At 41.3% G+C, this 21040-nt stretch overlaps 1 pseudogene; it reads left to right on the top strand.

The window, feature by feature from the left end:
• Positions 1-15401: 15401 nt before the first annotated feature.
• Positions 15402-15520, top strand: LOC120594370 (uncharacterized; annotated as a pseudogene).
• Positions 15521-21040: the final 5520 nt, after the last annotated feature.

Below are 21040 nucleotides of genomic sequence, written 5' to 3'. Positions count from 1 at the left end.
GGTCAAGAATTTATGGTATGGAAATCCTGATAACTACAATAGTTACCATTTATTTACAACCTACTAAGTATCAAGCACTCTACTACGTGCCTTATATATGTGATGTCACTAGAATCCCACTACAAGCCTATGAAGTCGTATTATTACCCAAAATGTGAAGTAAGGTCATTGAAGCTCAAAAAGATTAAATGACTAGCCCAATTTTTCACTGCACGCAAGGGGGCAGAGCCAGAATTTAAACTCAAGATTCCAAACTCTACCTCTTTACACACTCTGTGATGCCTCAGTGAAATGTTAAAATATGTTTGTCGAATACCTGTTCTCTGTAAGATACTGTACTCAACTTCAAAGAGGACTCAGGATGAATGAACACAATCCTTTTACTCAAAATAGTTTTAATCTAATTGAGGTAGAGGACAGGAATAAAAGATATGCATAAATAGTTTTATTAGTCACAAGAATATAGGTAAATTGTGCTTTTTATTAAAGTTTTGTTTTAGTCCAGAATGGAAGATGCCCAATATAAATTATAACATATTACAATGGATATATAATAAACTAATGAAGAGTTTGTAGGAAATAAGTCAAAAGAAAGTAAAACCATGTTTTAAAATGTATATTTATACTGTTATTCCATTGTCAAATTTATCTCCTCCAAATGTTCTCTGTAACTTCACATTTCATTTCAACACAAACGACTTCATGGCCCACCACTGAAATCCAGGGTGAAGTAATTTAAAGCATATACCCTGAATAATGTTGGGAGAAATAGTCAATAAAGGATCCACATTTTTCTGCAAAATTTTATCAAATGTAAAGCAAAAGTCACCAGGAACCAGGCCTGGAACTAGTGTTTCCTTGCCATCTGAACAGGGGCTACTTTATTAGGAAAAGAATTCTTATCAACACTTTCTTTTATAGATTTGAACTCAGCTGTGTTTTACCCTCTCCAAAGGAAGTAGTATTTCACATATAATTTTTACTTTCCCAGAATTTTTTTCTAACTTTAGAACAGTCACCACGAAGGTATAAAATATAATCGTTTGCTACCATCTAGTGGAACTACTAAATTTTGCACAGTAACATTTTTTGCTCCAATATAATCATTCTACTTCATTACTGTCATCTGATTCTTCTTGGTTACACAAATTTGTGGTTGTAAAAGTAAAACTTCTTGACATTTGATCTCAAATTCTCAACATACAAGGATCAAGTATAAGGAATAAGACAGAGAGGAAAAGTCTTCTGCAGATACATTGTTGCACAGCTTCTAATTTAAAATTAAAAAAAAAACTTTTTTGATAGTCATATATTAACTGACCAGAGGCAAGGGTGACAAATCATACTTCACCTAAACTTATGCTCAGAAGGCTTAGTTCTCATGCAAATCAACACTGCATCCTCATTCCCAGCTTGCTCCTATTCTAAAGAATACATGATTTTAGTGTCAGACTTTTCCACTAGTGTGCTCATGTCATGTAGAGCATGTCAAATATGTCTGGTCATATTAATTACATTCTTCTTGAACATGGCAAAGAAATCCTAGTGGAATATGAGAACTGAGAAACCAAATTATGAATGTGCCATATGGTCACTGATGCGAGGACAAATGTGTAGCAAACACTATAATTCCACAGCATTGATTATGTTGTTTTGTCTATAGGACAGCTACTTCAGAGTAGAGGAGGGCTTTTTCAGTGTCCCTTCCTATGCCCTCAGCTGTCACAGTCATATGGATGAGCCTCCTACCAAAAGCACACATGATTCTCTGCCTGAAATCTTTCTCAGCTAAGGTTTCTCTCCTCAAGTTTGCATTCTAAAAAAACATTATAGTGGAGGAGTGTATGACTGTGAAATGAGCATTTAGTCATATTTCTGGCAGCAGGATTTATTTTCCCCATCATCACATCCACCTTGACTCTGGCTACAAAATATTACATGACACCCACCACATCATGGGAGCCAAGCAAAGGTCTGTACTGACAAGAAAGACTCTCAGACAACGACATATCTGTGAGGATTATTTACATTCCAATACCACGAAAATCTCCTTTGGGGTCCTCTTCCATGTCAATCCTTCCATCCCCAGGAAACACACCAAAAAATGGCAAGAGATGTCCCTGGTGCTACCCTCTTTAGTGCTTTGCAATAGATACCACCTCTGAATAGCTTTGAATTGAACTCATGATATTCCAAGTAGCAGAAAGTTTAAACACACATTATAATAAGTAGAATACTTAAAGTTATTAGTTGAGGACAACAAAAAGAAGAAAAGGAACAACAAGGAAGCTGCTACTATAACGAGAAGACCCTTCAGATTTGTCTGTCTTGAGGACATGATGTCAGCTAACAAGAGGGAGCAGCTCTAGCTCTTCTCTACTCTAGTCCACTCCAAATATGGTTAGAATACTATTGGGGAAGTGACCATCATGTGACCTGCTGCTCTGCACAGACTGCCAATAAGTGCTCTGGCCCTGGAACATTCCCCTAAATAAAAGTGGAGTGCTGAGCTGTCACTTGGCCCCAGATTCTCCCCAGGAAAAAATCTCTCCCCTGAAGGATTCTCCCCTATTCTGGGTAAACCATGAATTTCCTTGTATGTGCTACTTAAGCCTGTGTTTTATATGCCTTCCCTGGCCTGCCCTGCCAGTATATCTGCTCACCTCCCGCTGCCACTGGGAAGGGAACACGGCCTTCACCTGCAGCACAAGAGGGATGCATGTAGTCCACTGCCGTCAGTCAGTTATCAGGAGGGACCCACTGGCCATGGGAGACTGATGTACACTACAGATGCTGATCTTACTGTGTCTCTTCTCCTTCCTGCAAGTAAAGCATTTTTCCAACCAGTGCCTTGTGTGTTGGTAACTCAGAACTCATAAAAGGTGCAGTGGGTGGGTCAAGGTCTGTGGGCTCCTTCGTCTGATGGTTGGCATCATGATCTCCCCATCCGCCACACAATGGCAATCCTTGGTTGGAATTGGTAGCTGGATTTCCCTACTTGACAAACACTAAAACTTTATATGAGGAATAATAAAGCTACCTGAGCAAGAGAAGACTAGCTATTTATCAACATTCATACTTCCCTTCTTTTATAGAATTGGAAGTTTCACCTGAGCAATATAGCCAGAGCCAGCAGCTACAAACAGACCTTAGCCCCTTTCCCTTGCCCTCCATCTAGGGGCTAGACATGGTGGTGGGCAATCCCTGACTATGTAAAGAAAGAGAACATCCTAAGGTGGCAGAGTAACAAGATACCAGCCTGACAACCAGCCCTCGAGTTCCCACCGAGAATTTTACATAAGAGAGAAACGAGTAAGTGAAGATGTTAGGGAGCCAGAGGCAAACGGAGGAGGTCAGGAGTGGAAATATAGATGGAGACATCATCTTCACACTGGTGAGATTTGGCAAAGTAGGAACCAGAGACAAGACAGAGATTAAAGACAGATCCCTGAAGAACACCAAAACTTAGAGGTGGAAACAGAAAGACAAGTGAGAGAAGTAACAGCAAGAGGAACAGGATGAAAAAACAGGGGAGCATAAAAATCATAGGGTAAACTCAACGACAACAACAACAAAAATTTTAAAATGGACAAAGGACTTAACAGGTATTTCTCCAATGAAGGTATACAAATGACTGATATGCACATGAAAGATGCTCGATGTCACTAATCATTAGGGAAATGCAAATAAAAATACAATGAGATACCACCTCACAGCCATTAAAATAGCTACTATCAGGGAAAAAAAAATAGAAAATAACAACTGGTGGCCAGGATGTGAAGAAACTGGAACCCTTGTGCACTGTTGGTGGGAATGTAAAATGGTACAGTCACTGTGGAAAACGGTATGGTATTTCCTCAAAAAATTAAAAATAGAATTGCCATATGATCCAGTAATTCCACTTCTGGGTATAGATACCCAAAAGAATTGAAAGCAGGACCTAAAAAAGATATTTGAACATCCATGTTCATAGCGGCATTATTCAGTAATAGCTAAAACGTGGAAGCAACCCATGTGTCAATGGACAGATGAATAGATAAGCAAAATGTGGTATGTACATAAATGGAATATTATTCAGCCTTAAAGGAAGGAAATGCTAACTATGGTACGACACAGATAAAACTTGAGGATATTATGTTAAGCGAAATAAGCCAGTCACAAAAAGTAAATATTGCGTGATTCCATATATGTGAAGTACTTAGAGTAGGCAAAATCACAGAAACGGAAGGTAGAATCGTGGTTTCCTGGGACTGGAAGGAAGGAGTAATGGGGAGTTCTTGTTTAACAGATAGACAGTTTCAGTTTTACAAGATAAAAAGTGTCCTGGAGATGGATGGTGGTGTTGGTAGCACAATAATGTAAATGTACTTAATGCCACTGAATAGTATACTTAAAAATGATTAAGATGGTAAATTTTCTTATGTATTTTACCACAATAAAGAATTGGGGAGAACACTCATAGGGAAGAGGAGCCATCAGTTATACTGAAGAGAAGGCCCGAAAAATGACTCAGATTTGTCCAATTATGAGACGTCAGCATAACCACTCCTTGCAGCAATCACTCTGCCTTTTTACAATCTTCCTTTGTCTTACACATGCAGTTTGCACAGATCGTCCTTTTGTGGCACACCAATTCCTTCCTTACACCTTGTACACCTAGAACATCTTCTATCCCCAGACATGGTTGGCCACACCAGGAACACAGTAGAAGTCATCGCCTCATATTCTGATCATCATTATCATGATCCTCCCAGATATGAAAGAATAAATCCCCCCAGCCAGTTTTCATACATAATGAAAAGAAGAAAATTATTTTCTCTTTACCCCCATGAAGGCAAGCTAAACGATAATGTAACTGAGGATATGGTGAACAAATTTCTACCTGAATAAGCTCCAAAGGATTTGGACAGCCAGGCAAGCATAATGAGGACTGTAAAATACTGTACTCTGGACTATCTGATAGCTCAAGGCAAGTAACAATGACATATGGTGACTTCTCACCCATGGATGGATGTGCTTTCAGAATCTCAGAAAGTCACATCGTGTAAATGACCATGTAAGGACTCTGAAAGGAACTGAGTGTACATTTTCTCGAACTTCATAGTGAGGTTACGCCTCACTATGTCTTTGACCAGGGCAAATGACAAAGACTATCAGAAAACTGAACTTAAGTCTGTTGGAGTTAGTGGGGCACTGGGACTAGGGTCTGACTCACGCAAATAAAGTCAAGAATCTAGGGCTGTAAGTACATGGACAGAAGATACAATCAACAGACTAGCCTGTAAGTGAACTGCACGTACACCACACGCAGAAAAAGTTCTGTTTTCCATGGTTAATATCAAATGATGTCAAGAGGCAACATATACTAAGTCTTCTTAGTGGGCATTTGAAAATAAAAAAATGAGGCTCCTGAGAAATATGTAAAAGTCCCCTCTTTTTTTCTTTTTTCTTTTTTTTAAATTTTCAGTTACAGTTGACATACAATATTATATTTGTATCAGGTATACAACATAGTGATTACATGTTTATATATCTCCCTAAGTGATCACCCCGATATATCTAGTACCCATTGGCATCGTACATAGTTTAACATTATTGTTGACTATATTCCCTATGCTATACTTCACATCCCCATGCCACAGTCCCCTCTTGAAAGATGGAGAATAATTTTGCACTGGACATAATCCAATATAGAAATATCCCTGAAGATAATGAGTGAACATTGACTTCAGAGAGAGCTGAAAACAGTCATATTTGTGACAGGGTCTGCATTCAACCTGAAGGCTCACAGAATGATGAGATAAAAGGATACTGGAATCCCTCACTTAGTCAGAGAGGGAATTTTAAAAAATGCTCTCTGAGAGAATCCACTAGTACTAAGACCTGTGCTTGAAGGGTGAGAGAGAACCATAAGGAGCCTACTAACACAAAGGAGCTGAAACAATCCCATATGTGGTAGGGTCTGCATGCCCCTGACAACTCAGACAAGGATGGGATAAAGGGAGAATAGGTTACAGCCACAATACATTCCACCTTAATTTCCTGGATTTCTCCGAATTCACCCACATTTTCTCATTTCTTTCCCCTTTTCCCATTTTCTCTTTTTTGCATGTCTCCCATGTTCTTATTATGCTGAATGACAGCTACAAATAATACAGAGATTATCTGAATAAAAACACGACAAGTCATTCAAGGAGACTTTTCATGGGGAATCTGGGATAGGGAGAATCCTAATAGAATCCATTTTTATACACTCATCATCCATGTATTTGGTTTCCAATATCGGATGTCCCCAAAACGACCGTGAAGCATGTCCAGGTACTCCTCCCTCTCTGTTCACATTCAGTATCCTATTTAAGCCTGCAAGGCCACTTACCTTTTTCCAAAAGAACACTGTCACCTTAGCAGCCTCAAGGATTGAGGGGTTAAATGTCCCATTGAACAGTTTTGTCAAAACATCAGTGAATGTCCACTCCTCGCAGGGCTCAGGCCACGGAGCAACATGGTAATAGGCCATTTCAGGTGCTACCACAAATTTAAACACAAAGGTGGGATCCTACATTATGGCCAGCCCCTTGACCCTGAGCATATCACAATCAAAAATGTGAAAACAATACTAATGAGGTAAACTAATAAATGCCAATTAGAAAGGCTACACAAACCTGTCTGCCTGAATTGACAGGCAGCCAGAAAGCTGCAGCAAATGTCAGAATACTCAATCTACAAAAGTCTTTTTTTTGGGGGGATTTTGAAAATATAAAAAGGCTCCCAGAGAATATCCACTAGTCTAAATCCTCCCATTTGAAAGTTAAGGAATAAATTCAGGCTGAAGATAATCCAATATAAAATTATCTCTAAAACAAACCAGAAGACTTCAAGCCCAGAGAGAGCAGAAGGAAGTCAATACCTGGCAGGGTCTGCATGCACCCTTACATCTCATAGAATGATGGGATGAAAGAACATTGGCTATCTCTCAAATTTGAAATATATAAAGTAGATAATCACATGCATCAGTAGTGTCTACAATTAAGCATATAGTAGTAGCTAAGTGAAGATGCTGCTAGTTAGACATGTCTGAAAGTGTTTTGAACTGGCTGTTGAAAGCACCATGTTCTAAAATATAAAAGTTTTGTCAGAGTCTGCAGGGATGAGGAGGACATTGCCACATTCAGTTTGCAGTAATCCACAGTGAGGTGTCTATTATCATTGGCTTTTATCACTGGTCACACAAGGCTATTGTACAGTGGTACAAACTCCTTAACACTTCTGTCTGCATTAGTTCCTTGACAATGTGGAGACCTTTCACACACACACCTGCACCCCATTATCCTACACTGATCTGCTGATACATCAAGCAGGGTTCTGAAAACCTGGTAGACACCTGTCTGAGAATCCTTTAGGAAGCTCAAAATGCATCCATAAAAACATCAGCTCAAGATCTCTTCAGTTCATACCCCCAAAGTCTCATTACAAATTTGCCAGCTATGCAATGCTATGCTATTCTTCACACTCATCTTCCTCTCTGGGGACCAGTTAAGAGCTGTGATCAAAGGGAGAAAAGATGAAGAAAGAAAAGAAAAACAAAGGGAGAAAAACAATTTCCATTCCATGACACCTATTTGTACATCACCTACTGGATTAAACTCACACAGGTGCCAATTCAGTATAGTCAGAAATTTCCCAGCATTCAGGAGTGAGGAATAGTGATTATTATCTAGATGGGATCTAACTACTTGGAGATGACCTCAAAATGTCTGGTTACTGAAGGTGAACCAGACAACTAAGAAACCTTCTGAAAATCTCCTCACAGACATGAGAGCAGGTCCCAGAGGCAGTTTTCCTAAGAATAAGAAGGAAGTTACTTTTTCTTTATGCTTATTGAAGGTAGCTGAACAGTGTGTTGGTGAAGACCAGTTGTGGAAGGTAGTGTTCTTTGGATCTTTTAGGAAAGGGTCTGCCCCTTTTGGTCAAACAATTGTGGAATGACAATAACAACAACAACAACAAAAGCATCTGAACCAAGATATTTTACTTGAAATGAGCTATTCAAACATGCACAAATAAATTCTGAGGCTGCCACTTCATCTTTGAAACAGATTTTTATGCCCCACTTCAGAGCTATAATGCTAAAATAAGAGCTAAAAGAAAAGAAAAACTTGGGTAATATCTATAAAAAGAAGAACAGTGTCTGTCGTTAAGAACACACACACACACACACACACACACACACACACACACACACACAGAGGTTGCTCCATAAGTAGTGGTTAGCGTCTGCTTTATCATGAAAGTCCCTGCGTTGGCCCAAGGTGCAAGCCATGGACCCTTATCCTGAACTCAGGCCCCCAGTGTAAGACCTCCAGTGCGCTGGGGTGCCAGGCCCCGGTGTGTTATTCCACAGAGCATGTGGGAGGAGACGGGAGGCAGCCTGCCTTCAGAGATCCAGTTCTTAGGAAATGTAATCCATAGGTCAGGGGTGGAGTGTGGGGAGACAGTTAAAGGGAAAAACGCAAAATCAGATAATTTCGAGTAAACAGATTTCCAGAGAAGTCACTGCTGATGGTGGAGTAGGAACTGCCAGGGATCGGTCTTTCCACTGAAACAACTATCGAGCTGAAAGGACTGTCTGAAGCAAACACTGTAAAGCTCTCGAGTCCACCTGAACATCTGCAGCATCCATAGAAGTGCTTGATGAAGAAAGAGGCTGGAACATTTGGTGAATTTCAGCCCTTGGGCATTTCAGGTCCTTGGAATTAGAGGAACCTTGGGAACAGCGTCTGCCTCACTTAGTGTCTGCCTCCCTTAGCAAGAGAAGTTTTCCTGGTACTGCCCCTGCCACTCGAAGGCCCAATAATAGTGATACCTTGAAAGAACTGCACTTCCGCCATGTGCAGAAAAGAGATTTGTGTACTCTATGGAAGACATGTTTATTTTATTTGACATCATTACAACAGGGGAAACAGGGAGGGCCACCTCATTAGTAGAAATAGAAATGCAAACTAAGAAAGCCAGTGCAGTGGGCATTTTCTCCACCCACATGAGAGAGAGTCAAAGACTACTAAGCTCTGGCTTCAAACAAATGACAGTAATGAGCCTAAGAAAGCTTCAATAAATTCCTTTGGAGTTATAGGACCCCCAGGAACTACTGTCCGACTCATCTAGGAAGTGATGTTAGAGAAGGAGCTACCTCAGAAAACAGGTTCAAAGGTGCTGGCTTGGGAAAGAACTGCACCCCACCATCAACAGAAAAAAAAAATGCTGTGTTCTCCATGGTTGACATGTGGATCCCGAGAGAGTGTGGTGACGATTCTCTCCACTCTAATAAGTGAGTCATGAAAACTACCTGAGTTTGCTCCAAGCAAATGACAAACAGCTTCAGAAAGTTTATCTTATTTCCCCTGGCATTAGGAAACATACCATATAGTGTCTGACTCAGGCAAGTGAATTCCACAGCAGGGGCTGGAGCTACTCTGAGAAAGGTACAAGGAGGAGCGAGGCCAGGAAAGTGAACTGCACTACTGCACGAGAACAACGAACAGACACAACCTGGTCAGAACATACAAAACTGGGCACCTGCCGGGCCTGAAGCTGAGTCTAGAGCAGTTGAAACCCCAATATGTCACATCAAAACAAGAAAACTAAATAAAAATTTAGAAACTTTTGTTTGTCAAAACGAAGGACTGACTGCCTACATTGGCAAGCTGGGATTGACTAGATGCATGAGCTACTGTGCATTCAAAAGCCAACAAATGCCAAATCTTTTTAAAGGGCCTATAAATATATAAAACAGGTTCCCTGGGGAAAAAAAAAAACACCACAAGCCTAAACACTCAGGTATGAATATTAAGGGACAAATTCACACTGGAGATGATGTGATATAAAAATTCCTTCTGAGAGCAACCAGAAGGCATCCAGCCAAGAGAGAGCTGAAGGGAGTCAATACGTGGCAGGGTCTGTATAAATCCTGACAACTCATGGAATGACAGGATAAAGAGACACTAGCTTCCCCCCAATTTGAAATTTTAAAGTGGATAAGAAAATGCACCCACAGTGCCTACAATGCAGGGTGCAGTGAGGGAAAATGCTCTGGGTCAAATACATTCCTGAAAGCTTGCCTTTTAAAAGACCAAAATGATAAATACCAAGGACTCCATATTCTAAGGTAAGGTACTATAACATCTTGCCAAAATCCTTAACAAAACTGGTTCAGCTGACATTAGCCCATCGACTAACCAAGGATGTGAAAACTGAAGTGAAAAAGAAAAGGAAAGATATTTTAGACAAAGCTGAAAGAGTGGTAGGCATTTTCTACCTGCCTGTAACCTGTGCTTCCTCCTTTTCTACTCAACCTTATAATTATACTTTCTATTTAAATGGGAAGTACCTGCTGGGGAAATGCCACATTTAGAGCCCAAACTGACTTTCTCTGGTGTGTGCTCCACTGGAAGCCAAGCATGGCTTGTTCATGTCTCTTAATGTTTCTTCTTTAAGAATCCAAACCATTCTTCAATGGCACTTGCTGCCTGTAAATGACATGGGATACAAATGGTCCATCAAATGTCCCATGGAGTTCCCTACTGCTGGGTACTTTCTGCCATAAAAGTGGCACTATTACCTAATTAGGTGTCATTGGCAAATGCAAATAAAAAAAACACAGTCCAGTTAACAGTCCTTGTACAGATTCCCCCACCTGATGTTCACGGGGTTGTCAAGGCAACACTCAGAAAGGGGATTCACCACGCTCCATGCCCAGTGGCAACCTTAAAAGGAAGGTAGAGTGCCTGGTCTGGCATATCGTGTATGAAAACTGGAGACACCTCTCTATTCGATTATATAGCTAACGCTCTAGGCACATTTGCCAGGCTTCTTTGGTCTCATGTGCTGGAATCACTAGCAATTGTTTTTGGGGACAGGGCTTAAATTTAGATGAATTACCATTTTTTCTTTTGGTGCAAAGTTTATCCAGGTGGGCATGTGCAGATATGATGAGTGTATTGATTCCATTGACTTTCAACCTCAAAAAGTCTTTATTATGTGCACCACATGGAGCATGAAAAAGTGGTGTGCATCTTGTGCCATCAGCTGATCACATTTGCCACTACAGAGACTAACAGTGGATCATCTGGGCATTCCCTGCCAGGCACCAATCCATACTGTCTGCACATGGACACATACCCAGGAATCAGCCAAATTAACAATGTATATTTTGGAGACAAGTGTGTTTTCAGGTAAGCACTACAGCACAAACTCTACCCATTGAGCGGCATTCCCTTTTTGCCATGACCAGGTGCAAGCAGTGTTCTTTGGAATTGTGACTCCTGAACCTGGGCGTACTGATGCTTCCAGAAACCTGGAACCTGGGCGTACTAAAGCTTCCAGAAAGCTAATGAGCTGATACACACATTGCAAATGATACAGCCCCATCTGGAGGGTGACTGTATACTTTTTCCAGTACCTCTTAGACTCCGTTAACTCCCGGTTTACTTTTTTGTAGCCACACCGCTTTCATTTTAAAATAAATGTTTCTGGGACAATAATCAATTGCTTCGGTTCTCATTTGCATTCACATTGTCAGGAATTCAAGTTATAATAACTTACTCTGGCTTTGTTACTCTCTCACTGTATACCCCCATGCACTAAAAAGGCAGCACTAGTCTCTAAAATGGGATACGTCAGGTGGGAGTTTGAAGGAATTTCCAGGAACCAGTTCCACAGGGTGCCAGTGCCCGGTGGCTGATCATTTTGCACAGGTCCTAGTCTATATAAAAATCAGTTACTGCAACTTTCTCAAAAAACGCTTTGCACAGGTGACCTTGCTGTGTGGAAAGGTGGTCTACAGGGTTGGTTGGAGAGTTTCTCATACATGCTGTTCACCAACATGGATGCCTTTCACATAATCTTATGTAGTGTGCCAAAAAATAACCCCTTATGAAGTAAGAAGTGCATACAGTACTTGAATGACGTTGCCAAATGCATTGTCATATTTCACTTCTAGCTCTATTAAGGACATCAGTCTTACTTGAAAGAGCCCAGAGATTGTTCTTTGGGTAATAGCTCACACATTTTGCGGCAGCTATACATATGTGAGAAATCACTGTCAATTTTTATGTCGTGTTGCGGCAAATGATGAACATGGATTATAATCCAAGCCCAGTGAGGTAAATGGCCTCGAGGTGCGGTGGCATCTGAAGAAAGCACAGCACGCCCACCACTGTGAAGGAGGCATCTGGTAAACAGACTTAATTCTGCGATCATTATATCTGAAAGTTCAGATTCAAAAAGAACTACTGCCCATTGATCTGTGAAACAGCATCAAACACTATTTCACAACTTTGCAGGGCAATTGTAGAGTAGTATCGGCTTCTTCAAATATCTCTCTCTCCATTAGCTACTTGCTCATTATAGAAACATCCTTTCACCTATATATCCCCTTTCCTCAACACACTGGTATGCTACACTGCTTTACTGATATCTATTGGATGGGGTGGAGGAGCATGGTAGGATCCAGGTTGTCCATTCATCCCACTATCACTGTTCTAATTACGGCATTTCCCCATTGGGAACATTCTGCACAATAAAAAGGAGAAATTACATGCAGTGAACACACCTCTTCACACAATATACTCAGCAGTATCAGTTATAATCTATTGTATATGTGTAGCGGCTCAATGGGCCCACATATCTACCTAAAATCATGCCTATCTCTATTCCAAAGTAAGAGTAACTTCTACATCCAGTTAAAGGAAAATTTTGATCATGTCAATTTAAACTCTAAATTGGCAGACTGATTACGGTCCAGTGTCTAGATGTCTGAAAAGCTTCAACAACCTTGAGTGCCGAGTCCTCAACATTCCTTGCCCAGAGCATAAAGCTTTTGATTACTATCAGAGAAAGTGGTAGTCTTGCCCGCTATACTTGACCTCTATGTACCCGAAATATGTAAAGTCTGTTTAAAATGTGGATAGAGGGGAGAAAATGGCATAGATGATAGAGGCTCTGTTCATCCCTCTGGCGACCAAATCAAAGTTGACAGACAAGGAGCAAACAGCAAGGAAAAATCACCTGGGAGCTAGAAGAACAAGCCATACACCTGGGGAGAAATTTAACAAAGCATCCCGCAATGGCAGAAGGGAGGACAGGGAGAGGACGTGAGGCTGCCTGGTCCCCAAAGGCTGAGTGGGTCAGAGGCTGCGGCAGTGGCAGCGGCAAACGCCTCTTAAAGGGGCCGCGTCCGCGAGTGACTTTCCCGGTGACAGACCCGCTCGCTCTGAGCACCAGTGCCAGTTAGACTGTGCAGGGACTTACAGGGTGACACTGAGTTTTCAGAGTGAGGGCCCCAGCAAGACTCTCTCTCTGGCAGAAGTGCCAGTGGTATCCACTGTTCCTCTGTTGAGCCCTCCCCCCTCCCAGTGTGCTGATACATACAGCACTGCCAAAGTTGAGACATCATCATACTGGATTACAGAGGTACTCTGCCCAGAGGATTCCCTGAAACTCCACTTCCCCCAACTTGTGGCCCTACCCAAGCCATATCCAGGTATATCCTCAGCGAGGCGAGTGCTCCTTGTTGAGCAGAGCGAAGACCCACACTACTGGCAGCTGGCCTCCATTTCTGGAGTGGTTTCTTGAGGCAACTATAAACATAGCATCTGTGGATTGCTTTCTGAATCTTAACAGTTGGCCCCAGAGGGGCACAGTCTGGTGCTAAACTTGGCCTGCAGCTGAGCCCCTCTCAGGACTGTGCCACTGGACACCTACTTCACAAATCCACACTAATAAGACCAGGAGACTCAGGAGCTTTGCTTAGTACACAGAAACAGACAAGGAAGCAGAAACCATATGAGAGGACAGAACAGAGATCCAGAAATAATGTAATCAAGCAATCTAACAGATACAGAGTTCAAAACACTGGTTATAAAGATGCTCAGTGAACTTATGAGAAGGTTAGATGAATTCAGTGAGAACTTCAACAAAGAGATAAAAAACATAAAAATGGAAATGGAAATTATAAAAGGGAACCAGTCAGAAATGAAGAACACATTATCTGAGATGAGAAGTATATTAAATTGAATAAAGAAAGTGAATAAAGAAGAAGATCAAATGGCCTATATAGAGGATGGGGAAGCCAAGGACACTCAATCAGAATGGCAAGAAAAAGAATCCAAGACTATAACAATAATTTAAGGAGCCTATGGGACACTATTAAAGGTAAAAAATATCCATGTCATCGGGGTACCTGAGGGAAAACAAAATGTTGAATAGCTATTTGAAGAAATAATGATAGAAAACTTCCCTCACCTGGTGAAGGAAATAGACATAAAACCCCAGGATGCTGGGAGAGTTTCAAAAAGCAGGAACCCAAAGAGGCCCACAGCAATACACATCATAATTAAAATACCAAAGGTTAAATACAGAGAATCTTAAAAGCAGCAAGAGATAAGCAGATAGTTACCTACGGGTGAATTCTCAAAAGAAACTATGCAAGAGAGAAGGGCTTAGCACAAAATATGTGACATGATGAAGACCCAGGATCTACAGCCAAGAATACTTTATCCGGCAAAGCTATCATTTAGAATCGAAGGACAGATAAAGAGCTTCCCAGACAAAAATAAGCTAAAAGAATTTACCATCGCAAAGCCAGTATTACAGGAAATATTGGAGGGACTTCTTTAAGAAGAAAAACATGTATCAAAAACAGTAATAAAGAATGGTAACAAGGACATTCCTATCAACAAGTACCTCAAATGGAAAAGAATGAAGTGCTCCAACCAAAAGATAGTGTGGTTGAATGGATAAGAAAACAAGACCCCTACATATGCTGCCTACAAGAGACTCACTTCAGATTGAAAGACACACACAGACTAAAAGGACGGGAATGGAAAAAGATATTGCCTTGATGGACCTAGAGGGTATTGCGTTGAATGAAATAGGTCAGATAGAGAAAGACAAATATCACATGATTTCACACACATGTGGAATCTAAAGCACAAAATCAACAACAACAAAAGCAAAATAAATTCATAGACACAGAGAATATTTTGAGGGATACTAGACAGGAGTGTTGGGGGGAAGAGGGCAAAGGGATTGAGAGGTACAGGTGGATGGTTGCAGAGTAGACATGAGGATGTAGAGTACAGCATAGGAAAGATGGTTAATAATGTCGGAATGAATATGTGGGGGGAGAAGGAGTGCTAGATTGGGGGGGTGAGCACTTTGCGAGTTGTGTGGATCTGTGATCGATATGTTGTATAGCTGAGGCTGGTGTGTCATATACCAACTATAATTGAAAAAATAACTCATTGAATTATACAATGTAAACGCGGCAACTAGTTGTCTATTATATTTCAACAAAGATGAAAAAAATGTGGTGTTGACAGAGCAGGTCAAGATGGCGGAATAGAGTCTGTGGCCATGCCACCCTGAACACGCCCAATCTCATCTGACCTCGGAAGCTAAGCAGGGTCAGGCCTGGTTAGTATGTGGATGGGAGACTACCTATGAAGACCAGGTGCTGTAGGCAATAAAAAAAAAGACAACGATGGCAGAATAGATAAATGCTGTGTATGCTTCCTCCCATGGCCACATTAAAATTAAAACTAAATTATAGAACAATCAACCTGTAGAACTATCTGAAGACTAGCTGAATGGAACTCCTATAACTAAGGATATAAAGAAGCCATATCAAGACTTGCAGGAGGGGTGGAGATGCAAAACGGGCTTTTCCCACACCCACCCGTGACAGTTGAGCATTAGGAGGGATATCATGGCTACAGAGGGCCCCTCAGCAGTGGAGTGAGGGGCCCCAGCCCCACACCGGGCTCCCCAGCCCAGGGTTCCAGTGCCAGGAAGAGAAGTCCCCATAAAATCTGACTGTGGAAATCAGCAGGGATTCTGAGAGACGAGGCTACTGGAAACCTACATTTCACCTTAAAAAGCCTGCACAAAGACTCACTCACTCATAGGCGCTCACCCTGGGCTCTGGTGGAAAGACAGCAGCTCAAGAGGCGCCAGAGACATACAAAGAAAGGATAAATTGTGTGGTGTCAGGGTGAGGGCAAAAAGGACAGCCACCATTGTCCCGTTGTTGAGCTCTCGTCCAGTGCAGCCTACAGGCAAGGTACCATCTTGCCTGTGTTAAGTACATCCCGCACACAGCCAAATCTGAAGCTTCATTGGCCTGATGAGATCTACTCGCTCCACCCCAGTGACTCTCTGAGTTCCCGCCACCCACTCAACTCTCAAATTGCTGGAGGCATTCTATGGTTAGGCAACCAGCACCACTCCGAGCAAGAGGCTCCTACAGCAGCAATCAACAGGCCTCCACTTGTGCACCTTGGAATACTTTCAGTGGCAAGCAGCCAGCCCTGGCCCTAGATACAGTATCTCTTGAACAAATCTCCAGGGTCTGCAGGCCTGAGGCTGGCAGCAGCTGGCCTCAGTGTGAGCTGAGACTTTTGCAAGTGTCCACATGTTGAGTACTATCACCAAATCTGAATCTGCACTAACCTGAGGAATACCACATGCCCCACCTTGGTGACTTCCTTGGAGCCCACTTCACATAACTAGCTACTGCCCACGGCTCTTTTAACTGCTGAGCCTCAGGTAGCAGCCAGCAAATAGTCTCAGACCTCGGGGTGCCCTGGAACTTTTGCTGAGCTACCCCAGGCTCAGTACTGGTAGCAGCTGGCCTCGGTTCACAGCCTCTCCCACATGCCTCCAGGTCCAGCACAGGCAGCGATGAACTGCAGATAGCTCTGTAGCTCTTACCAGGTAGCCCTGGGCAGTCACAGGCAGCAGGTGACCTTGGCCTGCACAGGAGCACCTCCCAAGGATCCCCAAAACAAACACACCCAAAGGCTGGTATCAGACCTCAACAGAGCACCACCTGATTATCCCTACAAGTGGCACATCCAAAAGGTGGTCTCATCAGGCACACGAGCCTAGTGAGGCAAATCCCACTCCATGGGGTCAGCCCCCATACAGCAGCTCATATGCTATGGGTATGGCCAATCCTCTCAGCCAATCAGCCTGAGAGTCAACCCTACCCACTGATGTGCAAACAGCAATCAAGGCTCAACTACAACAGGAGGGAGACTGCACCACTGAGCCACACATAAAGGGCACCTACTACATAAAGCCACCCAGCCAAGACTGGGAGATGTAGCAGACCTATCTAACACATAGAAATGAACACAGAGAGATGGCCAAAATAAGAAAACAAAGAAATGTGCCCCAATAAAAGAACAGGAGGAAACTCCATAAAATGAACTAAATGAATGGAGGGAAGCAACCTACCGGATGCAGAGTTCAAAACACTGGTTATAAGGATGTTCGATGAACTTAGGGGAAGAATAGATGAACTCAGTGAGAATTTCAACAAAGAGATAGTTAGCATAAAAATGCACATAGAAACCATAAAAATGAACCAGTCAGAAATTAATACAATAACTGAAATGGAGGATACACTAGAAGGAATCAACAGTAGATTAGATGAAGCAGAGGACTGAATCAGCGATTTAGAAGACAAGGTAGCAGAAAACACCCAATCAGAACAGCAGAAAGGAAAAAGAATCAGATAAAGTGAGGTCAGTTTAAGGACCTCTGGGACAATATCAAGCGCAATAGGGGTACCAGAAGGAGGAGAGAGAGAGCAAGAGATTGAGAACCTATTTGAAAAAATGACAGAATACTTCCCTAACTTGATGAAGGACACAGAATACAAGCCCAGGAAGCACAGAGTCCCAAACAAGATGAACCCAAAGAGGCCCACACCAAGACACATCATAATTAAAATGCCAAAGGTTAAAGACAAAGAGAGAATCTTAAAAGCAGCAAGAGAAAAGCAGTGAATTACCTACGAGGGAACTCCCATAAGACTGTCAGTCAATTTCTCAACAGAAACTTTTCAGGCTGGAAAGGACTGGCACGAAATATTCAAAATGATGAAAAGGACCTACAAACAAGACTACTCTACCCAGCAATGCTATCAATTAAAATTGAAGGTGAGATAAAAGAGTTTTCCAGACAGGAAAAAGCTAAAGGAATTTATCACCACCAAGCTAGTATTACAAGAAATGTTAAAGGAACTTCTTTAAGAGGAAAAAGAGGTGGGAGAACAGATATGAATAATAAAATGACACTAACTATGTACCTACCAATAATCATTTTAAATGTAAATAGATTAAAAACAAGACCCATACATTTGCGGTCTACAAAAGACTCACTACAGATCAAAAGATACACACAGACAAAAGTAAAGGGATGGAAAAAATATTTCATGCAAGTGGAAATGGAAAAAAGCTGAGGCAGCAATATTTCCACCAGACAAAATAGACTTTAAAACAAAGCCATAATAAGAGACAAAGAATTGTATTACATAACGATAAAGAGATCAATCCAACAATATACTACCCAATAAAAATTTTCAAACCAACACTTTACAAACTAATATGTACAAATGGCCTATAAGCATATAGAAAGATGTTCAACATCAGTGATCATAATGCTAATACAAATTAAAACCAAAATGACACCAATAAAAATTTTTTAAAGTGATCATATCAAGGGCAAAGAAGTAAAATGCATCTGGAGCCCTTGTATACTCCTGATGGAAATGTTAAATGGTAAAACTACTTCGGAAGTTTTAAAAATTCAAATATACATTTGACCATATAACTTAGCAATTCCACTGTTAGATATTTTCCCAAGAAACAAAAGCATATATCCACACAAAAATTTTTACACAAATGTTAATAGCAGCTGATATTTATAATAGTCAAAATCTGGAAGCAACTCAAAAGTGCAGCAACCAGTGAATACATAAACAAATTGCGATATATTGATAAAATGGAATAGAAGTCAGAAATCAAGAGGAATGAAGTACTTATACCTGCAACAACATGGATGAGTCTCAAATGCAGTAGATGAGTGGGGGATGGAAGGTCAAAAAAGAGTACACAGGGAAAAAAAAAAGAGTACACATTATATGATTCCATTAACGTAATATTCTAGAAAACCTTAAATCATATATTGTGAGAGAAAACAGATCAGTAGTGGTCTGGGTAGGGGGGGTGAGAAAGAGGGATGGATTACCAAGGGGCATGAAGAAACAGAGTGATGTAAATGTTTGTTTTCTTGATAGTGGTGATGGCTTCACACATATAATTTGTCAAACTCACCAAATTGTACACTTTATATACATGAAGTTTATTGTATTTCCATGGTACTCAATAAAATTTTTAAAAAGGGAGAAAAAATGTGGTGTTGAAGCTTTAGACGAACAACAGTCCAAACAGTACAAGGTCTCAGGAAGGGCTTCTAGGTCTCATTAGTGCCCTTCCTGTCATTAGCATGGTGGTCAATGCCAGACTGATAAGAAATATGGCTTCTGTCATTAGGCGACTGGGAATCTCCACTTCCCTCCAGCATGAGTGGCAGGACTCCTTCATTGACAGCTGAGAAAGAAGCCTCTATATTCTTGCTATGCATTTCTCCAAACTGTATCCTATGTCCCTTCGTTCATGCTCATTGTAGGAGCACACATCGCACACCTCTGGGCAACTGACTGCTCTTGATCATCAGGGAGTATTTTATGTGTCCACAAGAATGCTGATTGGAAGGAAGCAGTTTCACTAAGCAATGAAACGGCAGTGTGGAAAACAACCACAGAGTGCTTTTTAGATTTATGAAGTTCTCAAATTTTTATTTCTAACTGGACCACTAATGCAACTTAGCGGGAGACTTTGGGATAATACTCAAAGATCACAAGGCCTCTTGTCAACAATACTTTGCCTAGGAGGTCTGCTGTTGCCTGTCTGAGTCCTGTTCAACACCTGGCTACTCAGCTATTGTGTCTATTTTGTCAAAATGATACTGTGACTTTATCATCTCCAGAGGAGGGAGTAAAAAATACCACGGAGTCGATCTGTCCAAGCAAGGGGGGCAAAGCCCTGCACAGTTTAGCTGCTGTTACATTAAGCCAAACAGGTCCATTTTTGTAGCGGCTCCTTAGGAGCAATACATATTGTCGTGGCATCACGGAATTCTTTAGTCAGTGAAAGTCAGACATTTTTCTTTGACCGCACAAGAGATCTCATATGTGAACCCATTTACATTATTTCACACATCATAACTGCCATGTAGGCCCTGAGGGTTTTTTTGGTGATTTTATGTCTCCCTTGCAGGGAGCAATGAGAACTTTGATGATGCCAATCAAGAGATTTTTACACTGTGAAAACTCTAGAGATGAGAGGAATTTTTCTCTGACTATATGAACATTCACAAATCGAACATGGAACATATTTCACTAACAATTATTTATTATTACAGTACATACAATGAATTAACTCAAAGGCATCTCGATAACAAAATTACTTTCAATTTTCTTCTATTCACTATAAGTTCTACAGCTGCATTCAGATACTTTTACAGAAACACATACCATGGGTATTTTTATACAGACAGTAAAATACCAGCTTCCAGTAGACCATATACTCTCTTAAGCAAGAAGCCCAGGAATTAAGAGGGACAAGACACAGGAGAGCAACTGGCACCACTCAGGACAGTTTGCCCAACCTTTGACCATTCCATGAGCCTCAACACATGTGCTTTTAACAATACCTGGGCATCAATTGGTATTTAAGCTGGCCATTGAGACTATGAAGGTAAAGAATCTCCCCAAGAGAAGCACCATGGCAAAGAACTTACTAAGGAAAGGAAACATGGAAACTGCCTTTATTCCTCCTCACCGTGTACATATGCAGTCACTGGACTGAACGCTCTCTCAAATACCCACTGTTTGGAATAGTACTTTCTCTACATAAAGAGCTGACCCCTCCATAGAGAGACTTAAAAGTCTAAAATTACCAGAACGATTCATTTATGTGCCTCCTGTTATGCTTGTATTACCTTCTTGCTTTGACAATAACACTACTTTCAAAGGGAAAAAAAAAAACAATGAGTAAATCTATCGAAAAGGCTGGGTCCTGACAGTCTAGTCACTGTAGAAGCTCAGGTCTGGAGAAAACATTGAAATATGCCT

Source organism: Pteropus medius, unplaced genomic scaffold, assembly GCF_902729225.1.
Source record: "Pteropus medius unplaced genomic scaffold, Ma_sr-lr_union100, whole genome shotgun sequence".
In the NCBI taxonomy this organism is placed as follows: domain Eukaryota; kingdom Metazoa; phylum Chordata; class Mammalia; order Chiroptera; family Pteropodidae; genus Pteropus; species Pteropus medius.
The sequence above is the reverse complement of the archived record's forward strand: the minus strand, read 5'-3'. Positions and strand labels throughout refer to the sequence as shown.